General features: G+C 39.0%; 1 protein-coding gene across 1 annotated transcript in view; it reads left to right on the top strand.

Annotated features, from left to right (window-relative positions):
• Positions 1-23394, top strand: part of Phactr1 (phosphatase and actin regulator 1) — a 437712-nt gene that overhangs the window by 207693 nt on the left and 206625 nt on the right. The window lies entirely within an intron of this gene.

The following is a 23394-nucleotide window of genomic DNA, read 5'->3' as shown; positions in this document are numbered from 1 at the left end:
ACTTGAGCCACAGCGCCACTTCTGGCTTTTTTCTTTTTGCTTATGTGGTGCTAAGGAATCGAACCCAGGGCCTCAGGCATGCAAGGCAAGCGCTCTACACCTGAGCCACCTTCCCAGCCCAAGAAATATATTCCTTATTGTATTCTTATAGTATCCTATACTCACAATCGGAAATGTGATTTCAAAAGTTATTGTAATTTGCCAGGCATGTTGGCTCACAGGTATAATGTGAGCTACTCAGGAAACTGTAGGAATAAAGTCCCAGGCCTGTCCTAGGCAAAAGAAAAGAAAAGAAAAACAAAAAAATTATATGTAAAATAAAGCAAAAAAACCCCAAAACTGTGCTAGGATTATAGCTCAAGTAGAAGAATACCTGCCTAGCAAGTACAAGACCCAGAGTTCAAAACTTAGTATGGCAAAAAATAAAAAAATAAACTTAAAAAAGGATTGTGTTATAATTGTATCCCATAATCTATTGTGACTAGGTTAAGAAAGATCTAGAATACTAAGAATTTTTATTTTATTATATAGGTGAATAGGAGATCAGAAAGTACTTTTTATAGCAGCATAATAATATAATCAATTGAAATTGAAACACTTGGAGAATAATTCAGAACAGTATTTGAATCAGCTCCAAAATGTATTACATCAACATATGCAAAAAGTTAGGGATGAAAAATGGCATGTGAATCAGAATCTTAATGAAAGGCTTTATGGAATAACATGGGGTCAGAGCTAAGCTTGCAAAAATTCATAGTATTTCTGTTTTTTTTTTCTTTTTCAGTGCTGGGGATTAAAGCCAGGGTCTACTGCATGCTAGGCATGTGTTCTATCACTGAGTAACATCCCCAGTCAGTCCCAAGGTTTATAATAGTTTTATGGAATGCAGAGCACAAAAAAGGACATTTGAGGCCAAAGCAAAGTGTACATGAGAACTAAATGATGAGGACAAATGTTTCTCTTTGGAAATAATGAGATCTTGGATGTACAGGTAAAGCCATGTCACATTAAGACAGATTCTATTTCCAGAAAGAAGGTTTAAGGCTGGATTGTGTTAGCCAATGGAGATTTTTGAGCAGAAGAATGGTGAGATAAAAATAGTCCTAGTGCAAATAAAGCTCATTGGGCAGCAGTTTTCAGGGAGAAGAGATGGGAGAGGCATGCAGTATCTACCTGAAGCAGTGATACTGGAAACAACAAGAATGTGTTAGCTGTGAAGTAGTGCACTGGAAATTTTCAGCAATCGCATAGTGAAGAATTCCTGGGGCCTGAAAGATAGGTTAGAGTTAATGGTGCTTTCATGGTAAAACACATTCAAAACTCCAAGGAGAAGCATAAATTGTCCCACCTTGATGGTGGGAGTTTTTCCAGGAATTCTGGCTAAGACTTGCCACCTGCGCTATCCTGAAGAGATTTCCAGTCCCTGATACACAGGCATCAAAGTATTCATTGGTCTGTATCATGGGAATGAGTAAAACTCAGTCCAGTACCACTAACTGACCCTAGACTCTACTCTCACACATTTCATGTAACAGTCAACTAAGGCAATCATTATGAATTAACAGTAGAAATTAAATGCTTTGGAGTCTATCATCTTGGCAGGCAAAAATGCAGAGGAACAATGGTACCATTTCTTCCAGATCTTTTTTAAAAAGATTGAAGCTATTGTCATATGTAATTGTGAACCAAACAGTTTCATCTAGCCTGATTGCTGAAAATGACGTAGAAACCATCTCAAAGTATTATGTACCATGAAGCCATGTCATACTGATCACACATTACTATTCATAATAGCAAAAGGATAGGAACACGCTCAGCTTCCATATTAAATATTTATAATGAAGTATTGGAGAAAAACGTTCATGTTTGCTCTTTGGCTACAACATCATCACTGGTACTGGTAGAACTGGAGTGTTTCAAATGAAGCTATGACCATCAATCCTAGAAAACCACCAACCTACAAAATGGTAATATTTGTATAACCTAAGCACCTGTGATCTTTTTTTTCTCACTATAGGGAGGATATTACATTCCCCCTTTCATATAAGGACACTGTGGTTGGAGGTTTAAGCAATTTTCCCAGCAACATGGGGACAAATGCATGGTGGGATTTTCAGCCACAAGAGCCATGCTCACATTTTTGCAGTACCCTGATGCATGGAACCAGGAATGCACCACTTAGCCAGTCTGCCTTACTGTCTTCAGCTATAAAATGACGATAATTACAGGCATCTACCCATCCACCTGTTCTTGAGAGGATCAAAGTGATCATGGATGTGAAAGTGGATTCCAGTGTAAGTTACCGTCCATGTGACTAGAATGGAAAATTCCCATGTGCCAGGATGACGTGAATTGTTTCTACTGCAAAGGACCCTGATCTCTTAGAGGCAGCCTTACGATATCAGGGCAAATACTATTGCAATGCAATAAATGAATAAGTTGATTTTATACCTTTGCCCAGCTGTCCTGTTCTAGAAAGTTTTCCATTTACAGGGCTGACCAGTAAATTAGTGCTCACCCATTAAAACAGCTCATTCCATTATAGTAGGCAGACCTGCCCACAGGTGGCTTCCTGGATTAGAGGCCAGCCATACAGAAAAGTAGTGTCCTGCAGATTTCTGAATTGCGTGAAAAATATTCCCTCCCTTCTTGGTTTATTCTTGTCTGGCAAAGTCCTATCCTATATCTTTTTCTTTAAAAAAAATCTATAACTGAAGAACTTAAAGTCCCACCTCAGCATTTTGTTGCCATATGAGCTGGCTGGCATCCAAGGGATAGGCTGAGACTTGGATGAGAAGGCACATTATTGAGAGAAGTCAGGGCTCTTATGGTGTGCACCAAGAGGAAAATGGACTTGGTTTAATTAGATTAAGCCATAATGTCTTCTTGTCGGGGGTATGTACAGACTCACAAACACAGTATCATCTATACGCACTTTATTTAAAGCTGGGTCAGGGGACTGGGAAGGTGGCTCAGTGGTAAGTGCTTGCCTTGGATGCATGAGGCCCTGGGTTCAATTCCTCAGCACCACCTAAGCAGAAAAAGCCAGAAGTAGCACTGTGGCTCAAGTAGTAGAGTGCTAGCCTTGAGCTGAAGAGCTGAGGGACAGCACCCAGGCCCTGAGTTCAGGACTATGACCAACAACAACAACAAAAAATCTAGGTCAGGATTTAATAGAATGAATATATCAATCACTGAATGTGTAAAGCATAAATTTTGAGTCGAAATGCATTTCCCTCCTTCCTTCCCTAATTCCTTCCCTCCCTCCCTCCCTCCCTCCCTCCCTCCCTCCCTCCCTCCCTCCCTCCCTCCCTCCCTCCCTCCCTCCTTCCTTCCTTCCTTCCTTCCTTCCTTCCTTCCTTCCTTCCTTCCTTCCTTTCTTCTCTGCAGTGCTGGAAGTTGAACCTGGGCCCTGTGCATGCTACACACTCTACCACTGAGCTATGCCCCTAGCCCTAGTATCTGTTGTTTTCTTACCCTCCAAATGCACTGAGGAATAGGTTGTTATTTAAGGTATTCTAGAAGTAACTAACTTCAAGTAAATGGGGGTAAAGGATGAATTCCAGGTTAAAGACTGGACCTTTCTTTTCTTCTCTCTCCAGTCCCTAGCCTAAATCCCCCAGTGGGGGATGTTGAAGACAAATGCAAAGTGCCCTCCTCTTACACTGTAAATAAATTGAAAATGCAGGCCCCTTGTGTTTTTAAGAAATTGAAGTTTTAGAAAAGATGTTCATTAAATTGTCCAAACGCTTCTTGCTTTGTTTCAGTGTACTGCGTAACTTCGTCGCCAGGATCTATCTATAGCATTTGCATCTGATCGCTATTTGTGGGGCTTCACGTTGTTTTTAATTATTTAATTTAAGTAACTTCTCAGTGAGGAACATACCAGATAAGGGCAGAACAATTAGGACCCTAGAGGTCTCCAAGTATCTTCCTCCAAACCTTGTTATTTTCTGACAAATCTCTTGCCTGTGACCTGAACCTGTTTTGCAAGCAGCAAGTTATAGGGAACTTTTGAGTAAATGTCACATCCACCTAAATTAAATTCATTAATTCATCAAATATTTAGCACATGCAGGTGCTATGCTAGAGACTATGAGGCAGAGCAGGTGGAAATGGCAGATAATACACCAGTTCTTGCCTTTGAGATGCTACTGACTAGTAAGGGAGACGCATATATAAAGAAACAGAACTTTCAGCAGTATGGATAAATTAGGTGACATTCTTATAGGGTATATGGCCTGGGTATCCCCTCCAAATACCCATGGCCGGATATTCAGCCTGGTTCCAATTCAGGGAGGAGGAGAGATGTGGCCTTGGACTTGCTTGAGGCATGAGACCTCCTGATTAAAGAGGTCTTAAGGATCTACCCATTGATAAGCTCTGAAATTAGGAAAACAAAGCAAAGATTCTGCTATAAGGACCAGGAAGTACCAAGGGGCTTTAATCAACACCCTCTGTCTGAGGTTGGAAGGGTCTGGGTAAAGGTGAATGATCCCTGCTAGAAGCTGAAACTCGAAGCCAACTGATACAAATTTCTAGTATTCACCAAGCTCCAAGCTAATGTGAACATCTGTCTACTCACCACCACCACCACCACCTCCAGGCCTTCAGAATCACTGGAATATTGATAGAAGCAGATTAAAAACTACTATATAAGGAATGAAACTACTGGGTTTAAAGTTATAGTGAAAAACTTCTAAAGCACACAAGGAAATGGACTACAGTAAGAAGAGTTGGCAGATCTGATAGAAGAACTAGAAATAAGAGAGAAATTCAAAGGTTACATCAAATATGTGTGCTTACAATAAGAAAGCAAATTCAAGGATAAGTAGAAGTTACAGTAGAAGGAGAGGCCAGTACTAAAAAGAACAGCAACAAAAAAGACATATAAAAGTGAAAATTAAAATGTATAAAATCAAACACTATCTGTTTGGATTTATTAGCAGAGTGAATAAATAGAGAATGAGTAAACTGGAAAATATAAGGAAATCACTCATCATGTATTTCCTGTGTATTAATTTATTCAAGCCTAAGAATGACCCTCTGAGTACCAGGACTCACCCCAACTTGCAGGTAAGAAAACTCCATGCATGAAGAAGGTAGATAAGAGGACATAGGTTTAGGGTGGGAACTTGTTCCTTATAAGCTTCCCCAAGGCTTTCTCCACAACTTGTGGTCTCTTGGACCATCTTTCTCTTTTCCACTCCTGTTCACACCCACCTTAGCTCACTATATAGCAGAAGCTAACCCAATGTGCATTGCTTAGCATCCTTTCTATTTTTCCCTCGACCAACTCCTTCCTTTTCTCATTCCCCAGCTTTGACCTTGCACCTTCAGAATGAATCATTAGCAATTACTCAATGCCTCAAGGTCTGTTTCCAAGGGATTGGATCAAACAACTTCTCAGTGATTTCCTCAGGAGATGGGACTTCAGCTCATGGGAAAAGAGAAATCCTTGTGTGCCCGGATTTGAGTATACAACCCACCCAGGAGTGAGGCTCCTTGGGCAAAACATTTGCCTGTGTCGCGTGTCACAATGAGAAGCTATTGGAGGATATGGAAAGATTAGAGATTAACAAAAAGAAGACTCATGAAAATATTTTAAGTCATTATGAACTACAGGAAAAACAAAAGGTTGTTTCAAATGGGAAGTGTAATCACAGAACTCCATTGAACCATTCTAGCAAAATCACAATATTGTAATAATAGAATATTTAACAGAAAAATGATGTAACAATGAAGGAGCAACAGGTAAATAAGAAAGTATAAGAGAGCTCAGTCTTCTTCCTTCAAATTAAACTGTAAATAAATAATATAAATTGACAAATTAAGAGAATATTATATCTATTTAGAAACATGGATAAAAGGTAAAGAATAGCTTACATAGGAGAAAAGGTAGGAAATTATTATCTCTGAGGAAGTTAGGAATACAGAATATTATTTATAACCACTAATTAAAATTTAAACTACACGAATTTCCTAAACTATACAAAGATCAATGCTAGTGACTTGACCAGACTCTTGAGTATACAATTCATGGACCCTTACTACAAGAATTAATTGGTATGATTATGGAGAAGAGTGAACGATAAGGGGAAGAGAAGGATTCGAGAGACAGATAGGAAGAGTAAATGTTTCCTAGTAATTGACTGCAATTCTAGCACTCAGGTGACAGAGGCAGGATTATGAGTTGCCATTCTGGACTTAAAAACAAGTTGCATTACATAGAAAAACCCTCTCTCCAAAAAAAAAAAATCAAAGTAATTTGTTTGCAAAAGGTAAGTAAAAATTTAAGAGGGGATTTATAAACAAACTATAAACTAAAAGTGGGATTATCATAATAGGATCACATTTGAGGCCTCTGGAGTTGCTCAGAGCATATTAATTAGATATATTAACACCAAAATATGTTAAATTTTTAATGATTATGGTAAACAGAAACAAAACATATAACTTTTACACTGGAGGAAGAGGGCAGGAAGTGTTAAGAAAATTACATCAATCAAAGATGAAAAGGATTGGGGGGGGAGGGAAAAAAAGATGAAAAGGATCAAAGTCAAATAGAGAAAAAAATAGCATGATACAAATGAGTCACTGTAATTGTTAACTACTTACAATCTTCCTGCTCAAAGACAGGGGGAAAATGATGTATCAACATAATAGACAAATATTAGCCTAAGGAAATTAGCATGCAAATTACTATCACATAATTTAAAGATAATGGCATCATCAGACAAGGAAAATTGTTACTTAATGAAAACAATATTTAACATTACACTATTAATACTTAATGATTATCTTAATACTTAATGATAAAAAATAGTTCATAGGAGGATATAAAATGTAACAATAGATTTTTCAATATGTAATGCAGAAAAAAATCAGAATTACAAGTAAAAATTGATTACTAAAATGTGTAAGTGGTGGGTCTGGGAAGGTATGTTAGTGGAAGAGTGTTTGCCAAGCATGCATGAGGCCCTGGATTCAATTCCTTGATGCCAAATAAACAAAAATTAAATTTTAAAAAATAATTGAAAAAATAGCCATTAAGAATTAGAAAAAAATTCAAGTAGAGTTTTTTTAATTACATTTTTCTAGTAACTGATAAGTCAAGCTTAATACACATTCAAATAACATATTTTCATTGATGTAACTTGGCAATAATTAAACAGTACATATTATTTATATATCCAATTTAAAGATTAATTGCAGGAAGGGATGACATTGATCAATATGCACTGAACTCATAACCCAACTTAAGGAATTATAACCCCTTTGTAAATCACTTAATTAAAAAATTACAAGTTAGATCATAAAACAGTAAATAAAGTTGAGCCTCTGTGGCTCACACATGTACTTTTAGCTACCTCGGAAGCTGAGATCTAGTAGATTGAAGTTGAAAGCCAGCCCAGGAAGAAATATAAAAGACTCAATCTCCAACTAACCAGCAAAAAGCTGGGCTCAAGTGGTACAGGACCTGACTTCAAGCCCTGGTAATCGCAAAAGAAAAAATCAACAAGTTTTAAAATATTAATATCACACAAAGCATTTTCTTTAAAATTCAGTAGGTTGATGAAGTATTGATGAAATCAAGTTTGGGATTATATGAACACTACGAAATTAGTACATCAAAAATAAAGAAATTTTAAACTACATACAAAATACATTGGATTTGCCAGTGGTGCATATAAGAAGAGAAAATGCTTTACATAGCTAATCACTCTATTAGAAAAAAATGTCAAGTTAAGGAGTCACACAGACAACTTAAGAAAAATGGGGCAGACAAATGGAGAGGGGAATGGTGGGCAAATGCAATCCTAATATTCAGTGTACATATGCACAAATGGAATGAGTAACTTGAGGGGGGGTGGGGTTGGGAGAAATGGGAGGGCATGATGGAAGGGTGGCCCAGGTAAAGATGCACTGTACTCCTGAACTGGCACGTTGAATTAAAATCCCTTTACACACTACTTAAAGATAATAAAATTTATATCCCAAAAAATAAAGATAAAATACTAAAATAAGAACTAGAGATTAACTTAATGGAAAGGGAATACATGATGATAGTAAAAAACAAAAAGCCAACATTTTGAAAACATTAATAAAATAAGCACATGTCTAGCAAGATTCATTACTTACAATAAAAGAGACAGCATAAATACAATATTAGAAGGGAATTGATAATATATAATTTTAAAACATCGTGAGAGAATAATATAAGCTGAATGTAAGTGAATTTGAAAACTTGGGTAAAACAGAATTTTTTAGGTAAATTATAAATCACCAAGAAGACTGCAGAAGCAATAGGAAGAGTGGTACCTCTATAATTCCTAAGAAATTGAATCCTCAAAAAGAAAAGGTTTGGCTGGTGGCTCACGCCTGTAATCCTAGCTACTCAGGAAGCTGAGATCTGAAGATCATGGTTCAAAGCCAGACCCGGAAGAAAAGTCCGTGAGACTCTGATCTCCAATTAGCCACCAGAAAACCAGAAGTGGCACTGTGGCTCAAGTAGTAGAGTGCTCGCCTTGAGCTGAAGAGCTGAGGGACAGCGCCCAGGCCCAGAGTTCAAGCAAGCAAGGAAGCAAGGAAGGAAGGAAAGAAGGAAGGAAGGAAGGAAGGAAGGAAGGAAGGAAGGAAGGAAGGAAGGAAGGAAGGAAAGGTTTGGCTGGTGAGTTATAATAAACACTTAGGAAGATTTATGTTAGTGTTCTAGGAACTATTCCTAGAATAGGAATTTGTCACATACAAATTGTTCAAGAAAATAGAAGAACACATTTTAAAAATATATAGTAAAGATTGTATAGTCTTATGACATAAAATATTTGCTTTAACTTTTTTGTGTGTCAGAACTGAGGATTGAACTCAGGGCCTCAGACTTGTTAAGCAAATTATTTACCACTGAAGCATTTGTTTTGCACAAATGGGAGGTCTCACACTTTTGCCTCATCTGGCCTCAGACCAACACCATCTTCCTATCATTGCCTCCTCAGTAGATAATATTATAGCTGTGTGCTACCATGCCCAACCAAAATGGCATTTTTACTGCTGGGATGCTGAGAAGGAAGCAGAGGCTTCTGGGAAAGATGAGATGTCATGCTGGGAAGCCGTGTCAAGGCACAGTGTCACTAGTGAGCTAAGTCACCTGGGAGATGTAGCTATAAAGGCAGGAGGTCCCAGGTGTTTTGAAGGTGCAAAGACAGAGGAAGATTCAGCCTGTCTTGAGGCCTTGGTCAAGGATTGATATTTTAGAGGAGGATGCACATTCCAAGTTTCCACTTCTGTGGAAACTGAAGCTTCTTTTCGCTTCTTCCTTTTCCAAGATATACTTTCAATAGTTGCAGTTTAACACCTGTTAAAGTCAAAGACTTGCTTGTTCAAGAAAGCCTGATCTATTATCTACTAGTTTAATCCCCTCATTTTAATCAAACAATGAAGGTTGTTTGGCTGGCAAAGTTTTTCTCTGGTTGATTCAAGTGGACTTGAGTTGGCTCAGGACTGTTTGTGTCAGAGCAGGGACAGACTGTCAGGGCCGAGGTAGAAAATTTCATGGAAGGGGCTGGGAAGGTGGCTCAGTGGTAGAGCGCTTGCCTTGTATGCTCGAGGCCCTGGGTTGGATTCCTCAGCACCACATAAGCAAAAAGAAAAAAGCTGGAAGTGGCGCTGTGGCTCAAGTGGTAGAGCGCTAGCCTTGAGCTGAAGAGCTGAGGGACAGCACCCAGGCCCAGAGTTCAGGCTCCACAAATGGACCCCCAAAAATAGAAAAAAGAAAAAAAAAGAAAATTTCATGGAAGTCATATTGTGATCCAGCCAGCCAGTGTTAAAGGCATTATAGATGATGTTGGTGGTGTTTTAATTATGAAAATTAAGAAGAAAAGAAGTCACTTTAATTCACTTTTGCAAAGAATGAGGAGGAAGTGCCTATTCATTCCATCCCCAACTTGAAAGGTTTCTAACATCATAAATCATTAGAGGAATTAATAAGGCCTCGTATTTTATCTTATGTTTTTACTTTCCCAGTACTGAGGCTCAAACTTAAGGCCTCATTCTCTTGTATTGTTTTTCTTTCACTCACAGCTGATACTTTATTTCTTGAGCTATACCTATACTTTACTATACCAGCTTTCTGCTCAGTAACTTGAGATAAAAATCTCAGGGACTTTTCTACCCAGGCTGGCTTCAAACCTTGATCCTCCTAAGAAGCTAGGATCACAGGTATGAGCCACTGGAGCTTGGCTTAGGTGAAACATTGCATACAGAAGTTTCAAAGGGAGTGATCAGAAATCATATGGAAGGTTCACAATCTTGTGTCTGGTAGGAAATGGTGACCCTATAAGGAGGACACTTTGTACATGAGGTCATGGTTTGAGAATGCATTGTCAAATTTCAGATTGTGACTTTACATTCTCATCAGTTTGCATCATTGCTCCCCCCACCCACACATTTACAGCAGCCAATCAACAGGACCAAATCTTCCTCAAAGCTCCCTTGTAATGTCCTGGAATGTAATATCTCCCATAAATAGACATTCTCTCTTTTTCTTTTCCTTTCTTTCTTTCTTTCTTTTTTTGATCTAGCATTCCCTCTCAATAGAAATTGGTGGACCTTGAAAATGACTACCAGGCTGAAGGTATAACAGAGGTAGAATATTTGTCTAACATCTCTGGAGTTGATTCCTCATGCTGCCAAAGCAATGAAATCCGAGAAATGCTGTTTCCCTCCCTTTAGGCAAGGGACTGTCTTGCGTATGGCCTTCCCTTTTTGTCACTTGTGTCTGAAACCTCTGTGTTTCCTAATCTTCCATGACCCATTTGAGCCATAGGTAGAGTAGAATGTCCATGAAGAATTTGTCTCATTTATATGGCCAGCAGCCGCAGCAGCTGCGGCAGAGATTTCAGTCTAGCTGATACTGGCCTGTGATTAGTGTCAATAGGTCTATTAATTTGAATTCAAACCAGTTTGGATTTAAAGAGGAAGATTTGTCGACTCTTTTAATCATCCAGGTCTCATTCATTTGGGGAAGTCTTCTTGTGATATCTAGTATATCTAAATTTACCATTAACACCAAACTATACATTTGTAGGTGAGTGGGCCATTCCCTTGTTGGGTCATCCATCTTTCTTTCATACAGCTGTGAGCTAAGGTCATTTTGGAGAGCACAGAAACACAATGCTCATCTCATTTTGCAAACAATATCTATGTCTCAGGTAAAGACAAAAGATGGCTGCTGTTTTTAGCTCAGTCATTAAATTTCTTTCGCACCAGGCAGAATGCTACCATCTACATTTGCACTTTTCATTCTGGTTAGCCATCATAGCCATATCTCCACAGGAAAATAGCTCTGTTGTCTTTTTATGTCTCATACTCCCATGTGGATGGAGATGTCTCTCTTATTACTAGGACTTCAGAGACACTTGAGGAATATTTTATGCAGACAGCATTTCTTTATGATTATCATGTGTCTCCTCCATGACCCTCAAGCTTAAGAGCACAACGATATCAATGACAAAGCCTGTCTCTGCTGGAAGATTTGCTTAACACCAAAACATAGTCAGTGATGGTTTGATCATATGCCACGGTCTGCCAAGCCTCGTGTTATCAACACCTGCATGGGGAGTTTACTTTAAATGAATTCAATAGTTTCAAAGCTATGTGTAAAATGCTCTCAACAACTCACAGTTGAATTAATATGAACCATTTTTTTAAAAAAATTAGCAGACCCCAAATCCAAGAGTATTAATATGTCCTCTAACGGATCCTAAACATTAGCAAGGAATCTTTGTGAGCGATGGCTTGTAAGTCACATACATTCATGCTAGGCAGCACAGCTGAGAACTTGAACTTCTGCTCATCAGGCTACCCAGAATTGTCTTTACCTTTCTCTGGCAAGCAAACTAGTGTTTTATTTTTTTTAAGTAAAATTAAGATTCAATAAGGGCCTTGAAAAAGTATGACAGATTTTGGGGTGTGCAAACCTATGAAGGTATGATTTGCCTTCTAGAAACCAAGGCATCATAAGTGAAGGCTTTAGGTTTCTCTGACATTATGCCCATTTGGGGGAAGGAACAGAAAGGGCACTACCAAAAGGGAGATTGGAAAAGGGACTTTCCACCAAGGTTTCCTTTAAATAGTTTCTATGCATTAGACTTGGTAAAATACAAAAACATGTTGACAATGTCTATAGATCATGGGAACATTTTACTTTTAGCTATAACTTATATTGTAAGTATTGATCCTTTCCTCTTTCTCTTCTTCCTTTTTAAAAACTGCAGTTGGGATCAGCTATGCTGCTCACTCTGGTCTCAAATTCCTAGGCTTGAGGGATTTTACTACCTCAGCCTCTTGAGTAGCTGGGACTGCAGGGGTATACCACCACATCTGGCTATTTTTGCCAATGTTTAATTCTTCTGCGTTTCTGCCTGCTTACTGCCAAAGAAAAATGTGTAGTTTTTTAAATAAATTACAAGATTTGAAACAGAGAAATGTTTATTTCTGAATGATTTTGTTTGGGCAGTACTAGGAACTGAACCTAGGAGCCTCTGACAAGCAAAGAAATTTCTCCACCATTGAGCTACATCCTGAGATCTTCTGAGGAGGATTCTAGAATATATTCTCCTTCGTTCATACATTCTCTCCCTTTTTCATATATATAATGTATATATATATATATATTTAGCATAAATTTATTTTTCTGTTCTTAGCTTTTTAATATATACTTTCATCTTTACAGACCCTTCCTTTATATGTAAGGTGGCTAAAAAGCATTGTTATAATAATCTCTGTGGCTCTCATATGCATCATAGTGAAAAAGCTCTATTGAAATATAATGTGTAAAGATAAATGTCATCACTTTTTGGCATGGTGTCTCTGCTATAAAAAAAAAAATTGTCTTGGAAGCTCACCAGCTCCCAGGATACTTTCGTGTTGGAAAGAATATACAACCTGACCTGTTAGGAGCAGAGATGTTGCTTTGATCATTCACTTCACAAGTCTTGGTACATATTTTAATGCTTCCCTTGGTGGGTTAAAGCATCTTATTCAGAAGAAGTCATTTGCATGTCACAATTTTATATACCTGGGATAAAATATTAACCCTCCAAAAGCTTGCTAAACGTAGCTGCCCACACAGGCAATTGTGTTTTATATCTATCTGAAGTTCTCAAACTTGGAGAAAGGACCATGGTTACATCATCCTTCTACCTTTTGTTCCTATGTCTGTCCTGTACAAATAGTTGTGATCGTATCAAAAGATCAATTATCATTTTCCAGCCTTAAGCTTCTACGAAATGTCTCAAGGTGTTCCTCGCATAAACATAAACCCAGGCTAAAAAGGGTCGCATCAGAGAATATACAACTGCAGTCCATTTAAAACATGGAGAGGGCAGCCATTTGCCAATATAGATGATAGATAAGAAACTGTGGTTCTATTTTTATCCCTGCCCCCTTTACCACCAGCAGCTCAGCTCTGCGTGGCAGCCAAGGTTTCTGTGTCCTGAGCCTGTTGTCTGATAACCTTTCTTGGTCATGTTTTATGATGCCATATGCTTCAGTCCTAAAATAGTGCTGAGGGTCCTCGGATGAAAAACTACCTACCAGCACCCTGAATGTCAGCAAGATATTTGGGGAAAGGTAAGGTATGCTTTGCTGTTGAATGTATTTTAGGTCTGATTTCTGCTTGTCAAAAAAAAAAAAAAAGCTAATTTGTGAAACCAGGAGGGGTTGGGGAGGAGATGTAATGTGTAATCTCATTGAGTTTTTGTTTCCTGAAGTTCAAAATGAAAATTAAGGGTCCATCATAAAAGGGAGTTGATCTGATGGTTAAATAATGTAATACATTTGTTCTCAGTGCATTTATTCCAATAGACTAGATTTATGCTGCAGTAAAAATTCCAAAATTTCAGTAGCTTGAAACAACAATAAGCTTTATTTCTATACCATGTGAGCATTCTCGTGGCTTATGTTTTAGTCAGTTTTGCATTCCTGTGACCAAATACCTGAGATAATTAATAGAGGAAAAGGCTTCTCTTGGCTCCTGGTTTTGGAGACTTCAGTCCATGTTCCGTTGGGTTCCTGATTTTATTGAGCCTATGTTGGCATAATAATCATGACAGGAGCATGTGGCCAAGGAGGCTGCTCACCATGTGGTGGCCAGGAAACAAGCATTGTTGCCCCATTGAGGACAATGACCTAACTTCTTCTCATGAGGCTCTGCCTCTTAAAGGTCTTGCCACCTCCAATAGTGCCACAGACTAGAAATCTAGCCTTGAACAAGCAGGCCTTTGAAAGACACTCAAGATTCAACCTACAGCAGTTCATCACTGCATCACTCTAGAACCCAAGCAGAAGCAGCAGCTTCTGTCTTGAACACTGGCTTTTCACTCCTACATCAGAACTGCTTACTTGGATCCGTCCACTGAGAAGAAATCTATCTGCTTGTATAAACTACAGTCCTACCATACACCTGAAAGCTGTGAATCGGAAATATCTGGGGAACCAAATGGCTGTCTACAATGTATCTTTGGTTAAAATGAGGTCATAGTAATAGCCAACACTCTGAACTTTGTTTTTCACTTGACAGTACGTTGTGAAGATGAACATGGTGATACATGCCTATAATCTCAGAATATCAGGAGTTCAAGGCCACCCTGAATTAGGTAGCCAACCTGGTCTCAAAAAAATGAAAAATTATGTGTGTTTTTATACATACATAATTTGTATGTAACTATATACAAATATACATATATAATGTAAATTACTTCATTAACTATGTCTGAGTCATGTTTTAGTGGTATCATGCTATAATGTATCACATCATTTGCAGTTTTTGCTGGTCTGGAGGCTTGAATTCTGGGCCATAGTCCTGTCGGTGAGCTCATTTTGCTTAAGACTAGTACTCTACAATTTGAGCCACAGCACCACTTCTGCATTTTTCTGTGATTTAACTGGAGATAAGAGTCTCACACTTTCCTGCCCCAGCTGTCTCTGAACCATGATCTTCAGCTCTTAGCCTCCTGAGTATCTAGGATTACAGGCTTGAACCACCAGCACCAAGCTCAGTCATTTCTTTACTAGTGGATCTACTCATTAATTTGTTTTACCACAATATAAATATACTTAGTAAACCTCTATATTCTGATGCTTCCATTTCTATGAGATAAATAGCTAAAAGTGCCCACTCTGAAAACATACACTCACACACACACACACACACACACACTCAGAGAGAAAGAGAGAGAGAGAGAGAGATCTCATTCCCCAAAGGAAAACCATAAGGCTACATTTATAAAACATAATAGCTATAAATCGCTTTTAAATTAGGATTTATAACTTGGAGCAACATGTAAAAAAACCTAAATGCTTTGAGAGAACTGCAATTCTCATTCTCATATTTTAACTTGAACAATTCTTAACCTCAACCCAATCTATCCTCTGTTTTGCCTCAGACATGATCAGCAACACCTAACACCCAATTTTTTAAATTGAGAATGAGAGGCTTTTTTTTTTGGATAGTAGCAATGTAGAGTTTAAAGATCATTGACCTTCCAGATACAAGATCTTTCCAAAATTTCCACCAGATCTGATCTTTTCTTTTCTTTTCTTTTCTTCTGTCACAGCCACAAAAATAATATCTGTTCTGACAACATAGCTTGTTATGGGGAAGATCCTTTGAGTTAGACTCAAAAACTAGGTTGTTCAAGTCCTCTTCCCCTCCAAGATAACTCAAAAAGATAAAGAAGACTTCCAAAGTATAACCTCGGTCAGGGAACTACAGGACTGATACCCTTGGAGGGTCTCTCTCAGTGCTCTATCCATCTGTTTTGTATAAATGACTTTCGTGCCTTCTCCTTATGCTGCTCTCTGCTAAATGTTTGCAGAATTCTTTGCAGAAACAATCCCTTACTAAGCAGAATTATCATAAGCCTACAGGTAAAATTGCTTTCTACCTAAAGTTTTAAGGGGGAAAAATTTGCTTAAAAAATCACCCAAATACCCTACAAACATACCAAAAATATGCTCATACCATTTACCTGTCTTACATGTATTTTTAAGAACTCCAGCTGCAAAAAGCAAACGTGAAATTTGTTTTTACAAACCTGCTGTCCACAGATCTGCCCTTGGATTACACCCAAAACTTGCCAGTTTAGATTAAGAAACAGTAACAAAGAAGAACATTGTTATAGTTTCCAAAACATAAGAAAAAATAGTGTGATGGAAAAGCTAACTTGTCAGAGAATTAAATCTCCCCCATTGTATGGCTGCTTTCTAATCTTTATCTGTAGGAATGACATGCAAAGGATTTAATAATTAGACTTGCAAGCATCTGAAAGATAACTCAGCCTATAGAAGAGATGCCAGGCGCAAATAATCTATACAGCTGGTCCAATGTATGAGGGCTCAATATGATCTCTACTTACACAGGCCTGAATTGCACACAGAATTTTCTCTGGCTCCTAACGTCTAGTGCTGATTACATCTCCTTGTACAGAATATAAATGGACTGTATAGTATTCCCTTTTCCCCAGTGCCAGCTACCCATGGTCAACCACAGTCTAACATTTTTTTAAATCAACAATTCTGTAAGTAAATGTTCATTTTGTATCATATGCCATTCTGAACAGTGAGATGAAACCTTGTACCCTCACACACACTGTCTTACCCTAGACATGACTCTTCCTTTCACCCATCATGTCAATCCTTTTCTTATTTACTACACATCTAGTTATTAGAACGACACTGTCCTGGTATCAAAGCACTCTTGTTTAAGTAGTCTTATTTTACTTCGTAATGGTCCCAAAGTGCACAAATAATGAGGCTAGCAATTTGGATACGCCAAAGAGGAGCTGTAAAGTGCCTCCTTTATGTGAAAAGTTAAAAGTTCTTTACTTAATAGGGACAGAAAAAAGTCATACGCTGAAGTTGCTAACCTCCTCAGTAAGAACTTTAGTGGCATGCACAGGGCGTGGTATTATGTGACTTCAGATAGCCAGTAGGTGTCTTAGAACATACATCCTGTGGGTATTGAGTCAGAACTACTTACTAAATATGCAGAAGCCTGAAATTTGTATCTCCTCTTAATGTCAGTGTACCTCTATTCCACGACACATTTTCATTCTTGCATCTGCCAAAACAATTTTTAAAATACTCTAAAGCATCCCCCCTACATACACACAGCCATGCACATGTGCACACCTATGTGTGCACATGTGCACATGTGATGAACAAGAGGAACAGCAGTGCATTACTACTTGAAAGTAATTATTAACCTTGTTCTTAGCTTTCAGATTATAGATTAGAGCTTACAGTTCTTATTTTAACACACTGCACACTTAGATCAAGCCTGAAAATAGCTGTTATTCTTGTATTAAGATTATCACACACTGTTGGTGCTCATGGAGTGTCTTTGTTATCAAGGGCTGGTATGATAAATTGCCACAATTGGTTTAAAACAATAAAGTTTTATTATGTCACAGTTGTAGACACTGGAAGTCCTGGTTAGAGGTGAGCTGTGATTCCTCAGGGGCTCTGAGGGAGATTTCATTTTTAGTATTTTTTCAGCTTCTGGTGTCTGCTGGCATTCATAGGTCTGCATCACTCCAGTCTTTACCTCCATCTTTACATTACCCCTCCCCTCTTATCTGAGTCTAACTTGAGTGTCGTTCATAAGAATGCTTGCTACTGGGGGCTGGGAAGGTGGCTCAGTGGTAGAGTGCTTGCCTTCATGCATGAGGCCCTGGGTTCAATTCCTCAGCACCACATAAGTAGAAAAAGCCAGAAGTGGTGCTATGGCTTAAGTGGTCGAGCACTAGCCTTGAGCTGAAGAGCTGAGGGATAGCGCCCAGGCCCAGTGTTCAGGCCCATGACTGACAAAAAAAAAGTGCTTGCTACTGAACATAGGGCCTGCCTAGATAATCTAGAATAATCTCATCTCAAGATCCATCCTGAATTACATCTGCAAAGATTCTTTTTCCAAATATGGGTCCATTCACCTTTTTCCTGAGATTTGACTCGGGCAATTTTCTGAAGGTTGGAGCACTTTTATACCTGTTACACAGAAGCCAAGAAAGAAAAAGGCATCACAGGAACAAGTAGAAAATTAAATGGATAACTAGCATTTAAATTGAAAAAAAAAAGACAAAAATGAAAACAAAACCAAATCACTAAGGAAAGAAGAAAGGATTTTTAAAGTCATTTCTTATATCAAGTATGTGTAGTGATTTTCATCAAAATACACTTCTTCAAATGGTTCCATCTTTATCCTACATTCATTTTTATATGCTGTTTTTCTACTATTTTCCTTTTTATATAAGATTTAAAGAACTTTGTGAGCATTTCTTCTTTCTACCCTTCACATTTGACTGTGTTCCCTGAATATCTAAGAAATGCTGGGCTTGATAAAGATCACATACTGCTACTCACATTCAGATTTGGGGTCCAGAGCTGTGGTTGCCTTCTCCTAATAATGGAGTCTTCTGAAAAGCCCAGTGTTTAGTTAGTGCCTTGCTGGTGTAACTGGGATTCCAAGCCAATGGCTGCTGGCCCTTTACTTAGCCTCACCAAAATTTCTTCTCACCTGACCTCTCACGTTTTCTCTGTACTGCCATCACCACCACTACCATCATTACTCTCCTGCCCCAACTGCTGCTGATCACATTTTCCCAGGCTCCTCCTCCATTGTTTTCTCATTAACTCCTGCAAAACTCCCTTTGCACATAGCACCCACTCACATATTAAATGCATTCTTCTCCACAGCTGTCCCTCATTACAATTTGATGTTTCCACTTGTGTGTTCGTTCTGTTATTCTTCCATGTCCCTCTCTTTCACTAAGTTATAAGATCCAAGAGATGAGGAGTCCTGTCTATGGTTGACATTGGAGCCAAACTGTTTTTCTCTGGTAGGCAACTAATACTATTACCATCAATACTACTGATAAACTATTAATGAGGCCAATTTCTAGGGGGGGGTGTCTTTCTCAAACCTTACTGTGTATCCAAGTCACATGGAAGCCTTGTCAAAATGCAGATTCTGGGGCAGAACTTTAGATGTGCACTTCTAATAAGTGCTCTTGTACCTGGCATCTATTTTGAGCACTTTGGTTAAGTGAGCACCCTTAGACTTAGAACACCAAAATGGTTTTTAAGAAGGGAATCTACAAGTTAATTGATTTTTAAAGAAGAGATGGAGAGATTGTCATCCAGCTGAATGACACTGAAAGTGATCACAGAGGTCATCTGTTTCCTGTGTAGATTGTCTGGATTAAAATTCCATATACATTCCATAAGCTTGGTGTTAAGAAACCCAGTTATGAGCACTGGAATGGAATGGGTTGCTCTTCCCTTTGATAGTTTCTTCCTGTCTTTGAAAGGTGAAAATAATCTGTAATATATATATATATATATATATATATTTATACATTGATGTAGGTTAGCCATTTTCTTGCACTCTCAATGCAGAGAAATGAGCATCAATGCCAACAATCCCATGAGTCCTAATTACAATTAATCAAACCTCTGTTCTTACTCAGGAGGATATATATATACAGCTCTCTAAAAGACATCTAGGCATCAAGAGCTATAAGGACACTATGGCAATGGGCACCAGAAGCAGGCTTCCATGAGGTAGCACACAGTGCACAGAGTAGGGTCAAGAGGAAATGCCTGGGGCTGGGGATGTGGCTCAAGTCAGAAAGCACCTGCCTAACAAACATAGAACCCAGAGTTGAAAAAAATAGGAAAATGCCAATATGTGTGCACTTTGGTCCTTCTCTCTTCCTAAGGCAAAGTGGTGTCTACAGGTACCAGATACAGCTACTGCCTTCCAAACTGCCACCAGCACTAGGGATCCTTACATCCTGGTCCTTTCTCCAACTGCTTTCGGTGATAGGAGACAATTATTTCTCTGCTTTTGAAACTAATCATCTCTGAAATCAGCCAGAGACATTGAAATCTATATATCCTCTAAGAGCGTCATGATTTATTGTAACTTTCTGTGATGGACACGCTCTACTATAATTATAGTAGCCACTAGCCATGCGTAGCTATCGACCACATGGCTAGTGTAACTGAGGAACTTTAATTGATTTGAGTTTTAATTAATTTATATCTAAATAGCTCCATATAGCAAGCGAATGCCATATTGGTCAGCACTTATTTAGGAGCTGCAAATCCAGCCAGGAGAGATTAGTAAAATGGATTACAAGGAAAACAGGTCTTCCAAGCAAACCACAGACCTTTTTACACACTTAACTCAGATGAAAGCCCCCTACCCTGCAAGGAATATTTTTTGATATCTAAGTTCAAGCTGGTGACTATGGTTTGGTTGTCTACTGCTACAACCATAACCACACTTGGCAAATTAAGATAGGGAAATGCAAAGCCCTTAGGTCAGGCTTAGTATTCAGGGAGTGAATAAAAGCTTGCTACCAGCTCAGTTGTTTCAATAAGGCCAGATGGGGTTTATATGGGGTTTATACAGGCTTCCTGTTCCAACCTGTGGGGCAGAGAGGAAAGTAGAAAAGGCATGCAATTTTATAAACACAGTCAGGAAAAGATGGCATGTGCTGTACACACAGGGGCTCCCTCCTTTCTTACTTTTCAGGGTAGGATAACAAAAGATGTAGTTTGGAGGTGGGGCCTAAAGATTAGAAAAACAATGACACATGTTTACATAAAACACAAAGCAAAAAGTGCTTTCCAGCCAGGATTACTAAGGGACCTTTGTGCTCTCTAAAACAGAATTTATAATTATACCAGGGCCCAGGGAGGAACAGCTGAAAGGACTTTTACTTGTGGCTAGTAATTCAGGTGGGAAGGACCGAGTTACTTGAAGTCAGAGGGTAGCCTTGGTAGGGCCTGAGATCCAATTAAAGAGTGTACCAATTCTAACTCTTGCCTTCCATTTTTCCCTGACATCACAGCTAAAGTCACACAATGGTGTCTGGACTCTTCACTTCCCTAACCCAAGTGGCAAAATGAAAGTGGAGCTCTGACCACATTGACTTGGCCAGAGCCTTTTGTTTTTTGTTTTATATGTTTTTATTGTAAAAAATACTGTACGAGAGGGGGAGGGGGGAGGGGTAGTGGGGAGGGTTGGGTGGAGGGGGCGGGGGGGGGGAGGATGGGAAGGGGAAACAAAGGAGGAGGCTACAATGCTTGATAAGAAATGTATCATTGGGCTGGGAAGGTGGCTCAGTGGTAGAGCGCTTGCCTTGCATGCCTGAGGCCCTGGGTTCGATTCCTCAGCACCACATAAGCAAAAAGAAAAAACCGGAAGAGGCGCTGTGGCTCAAGTGGTAGAGTGCTAGCCTTGAGCTGAAGAGCTGAGGGACAGTGCCCAGGCCCAGAGTTCAGGCCCCATGACTGGACCCAAAAACAAAACAAAAGAAATGTACTCATTATCTTGCCCATGTAATTGTAACCCCTCTGTACAGTATTTTCACAATAAAAATAAATAAATAATTGCCAAAGGGAAAAAAAAAGAAATAAAATAGTTCAAAATTTGGGCAATAAAAAAATACTATACAGAGGGGTTAACAGTTACATGAGTAAAGTAATGAGTACATTTCCTATTAAGCACTGTTACCTCCTCCTTTGATTTTCCCCTACCATCTTCCCCCTCCCGCCACCAAAGTTGTAAAGTTCATTTTCAACATAGTATCTCCTACATCTCATTATTACAATGGGTCATCCTGTATCCTTGTTTCAGCATTTTGTTATTTCCCTTCCCCTCCCCAAATTAGAAAAATGTATATACAAGATGCAGGGCACCAGACTCAAATACAGTGAAAACAGGGGTTATACCATGGGGGAAGAACATACAAAAGAAACAAAAAAAATCACATAGTACATTTTAGATACATTAAAAACAATAGCAAAAAAGAAAAAAAAACACTTATGTCCCCCCTATTTGGGGTTCCTTTCACTAAACATCATTTTATTTGGTCATATGTACATAGCTTTTGACCTTTTCTGCTTGTCCTACACATATACTAGTTATTGAAAATAAGGGAAACCATGGGACCTATGTTTCTTTGGGCCTGGCTTACTTCATTTAGTATAATTTTTTCCAAGTCTTTCCATTTCCTAACAAATGGAGTGGTGTCATTCTTTCTGATGGAGGCATAGAATTCATATATATATATATATATATATATCTATCACATTTTCTTTTCTTGATCCATTCTCTACTGAGGGGCATCCGGGTTGGTTCCATATCTTAGCTATGGTAAATAATGCTGCAATAAACATAGTTGTGCTGGTAGCTTTAGTATAGCCTTGTTTGTGATTGTTTGGGTAAATGCCCCAAAGTGGGATTGCTGGGTCACAGGGGAACTCTATGTGGAGTCTTTTGAGGAACCTCTATACTGCTTTCCGAAGTAGCTGAACAAGTTTACACTTCCACCAACAATTCAGCAGGGTTCCTTTTGGCCAGAGGCTTTTGTAGATGACAGGATGGTAGAGCTGGAGAGCTAGGAAGCATATTGTGATAGCATCCCTAGTGGATGGTCAACCCTTTAACCTGGAAGGTCCATGTACGTACAACTTGTGCAGTTGAAGAGACTAGCGAAGATCCAACTTCTGTGGCGGTTCCTGTCTCAGGGCTTTGGGAAATCAACACTGGTAATGATAATGCATTTTATTTTTTTCCATTCCCCCCCCCTTTCTTTCCTTCCTATTGTTTTCTTTTTCTTTTTTTTGTGCCAGTCCTGGGGCTTGAACTCAGACCCTAGGCTCTGTCCCTTAACGTTTTTTGCTCAAAGTTGGTATTCTTAACACTTGAGCCACAGCTCCCACCCCTCCCCCTCCCCCTTTTGGAGATAAGAATCTTACAGACTTTCCTGTCTGGGCTGGCTTCGAACCACCACCCTCAGAGCCCAGCCTCTTGAAGAGCTAGGTTTCTGGGAGCAAGCCATGGGTGGATAATGCATTCTTGAGGGCACTATTTTAGTAGACCAGAAAAGCACTAACAGTTGTGACTGAGAGGGATGGAAAGTGGTAGAAAGTGCACAGGCTTGGATTCTGACACAGCTGGCTGTGAGCTCCCTTTCTTTGTTGATGCCTTGCATTAAAATCACCTGGGGAGCTTGTTAAAGCTACAGATTCCAGGATCTTGGGGCTGGAGCCCCCAAATTTCTATTTTAGAAGCAAAAACAAAAAGAGCACTTGAGGTGAACATAATAAGGGGTCTTTTCTAAGTCTGTGCTGGCTAAAAAAAGGTAATTTTCTAAGAGGTGTGTCTTATAGTACTTTTGCGGATGGGTGGCTCTTTAGATGTGTGATAAACGCAGAGCGAGTCAAGGCTCCATAACTTTGTGGCTATTCTTATTCCTGAGCCATGGATGTGTCTTATTTCAGACACGGTTCTTGGTAGATGTCTTTGGCTTGCTTCTGCCCTAT

The sequence above is a fragment of the Dipodomys ordii genome, unplaced genomic scaffold (assembly GCF_000151885.1).
Source record: "Dipodomys ordii isolate 6190 unplaced genomic scaffold, Dord_2.0 Scaffold130, whole genome shotgun sequence".
Lineage (NCBI taxonomy): Eukaryota > Metazoa > Chordata > Mammalia > Rodentia > Heteromyidae > Dipodomys > Dipodomys ordii.
The sequence above is the reverse complement of the archived record's forward strand: the minus strand, read 5'-3'. Positions and strand labels throughout refer to the sequence as shown.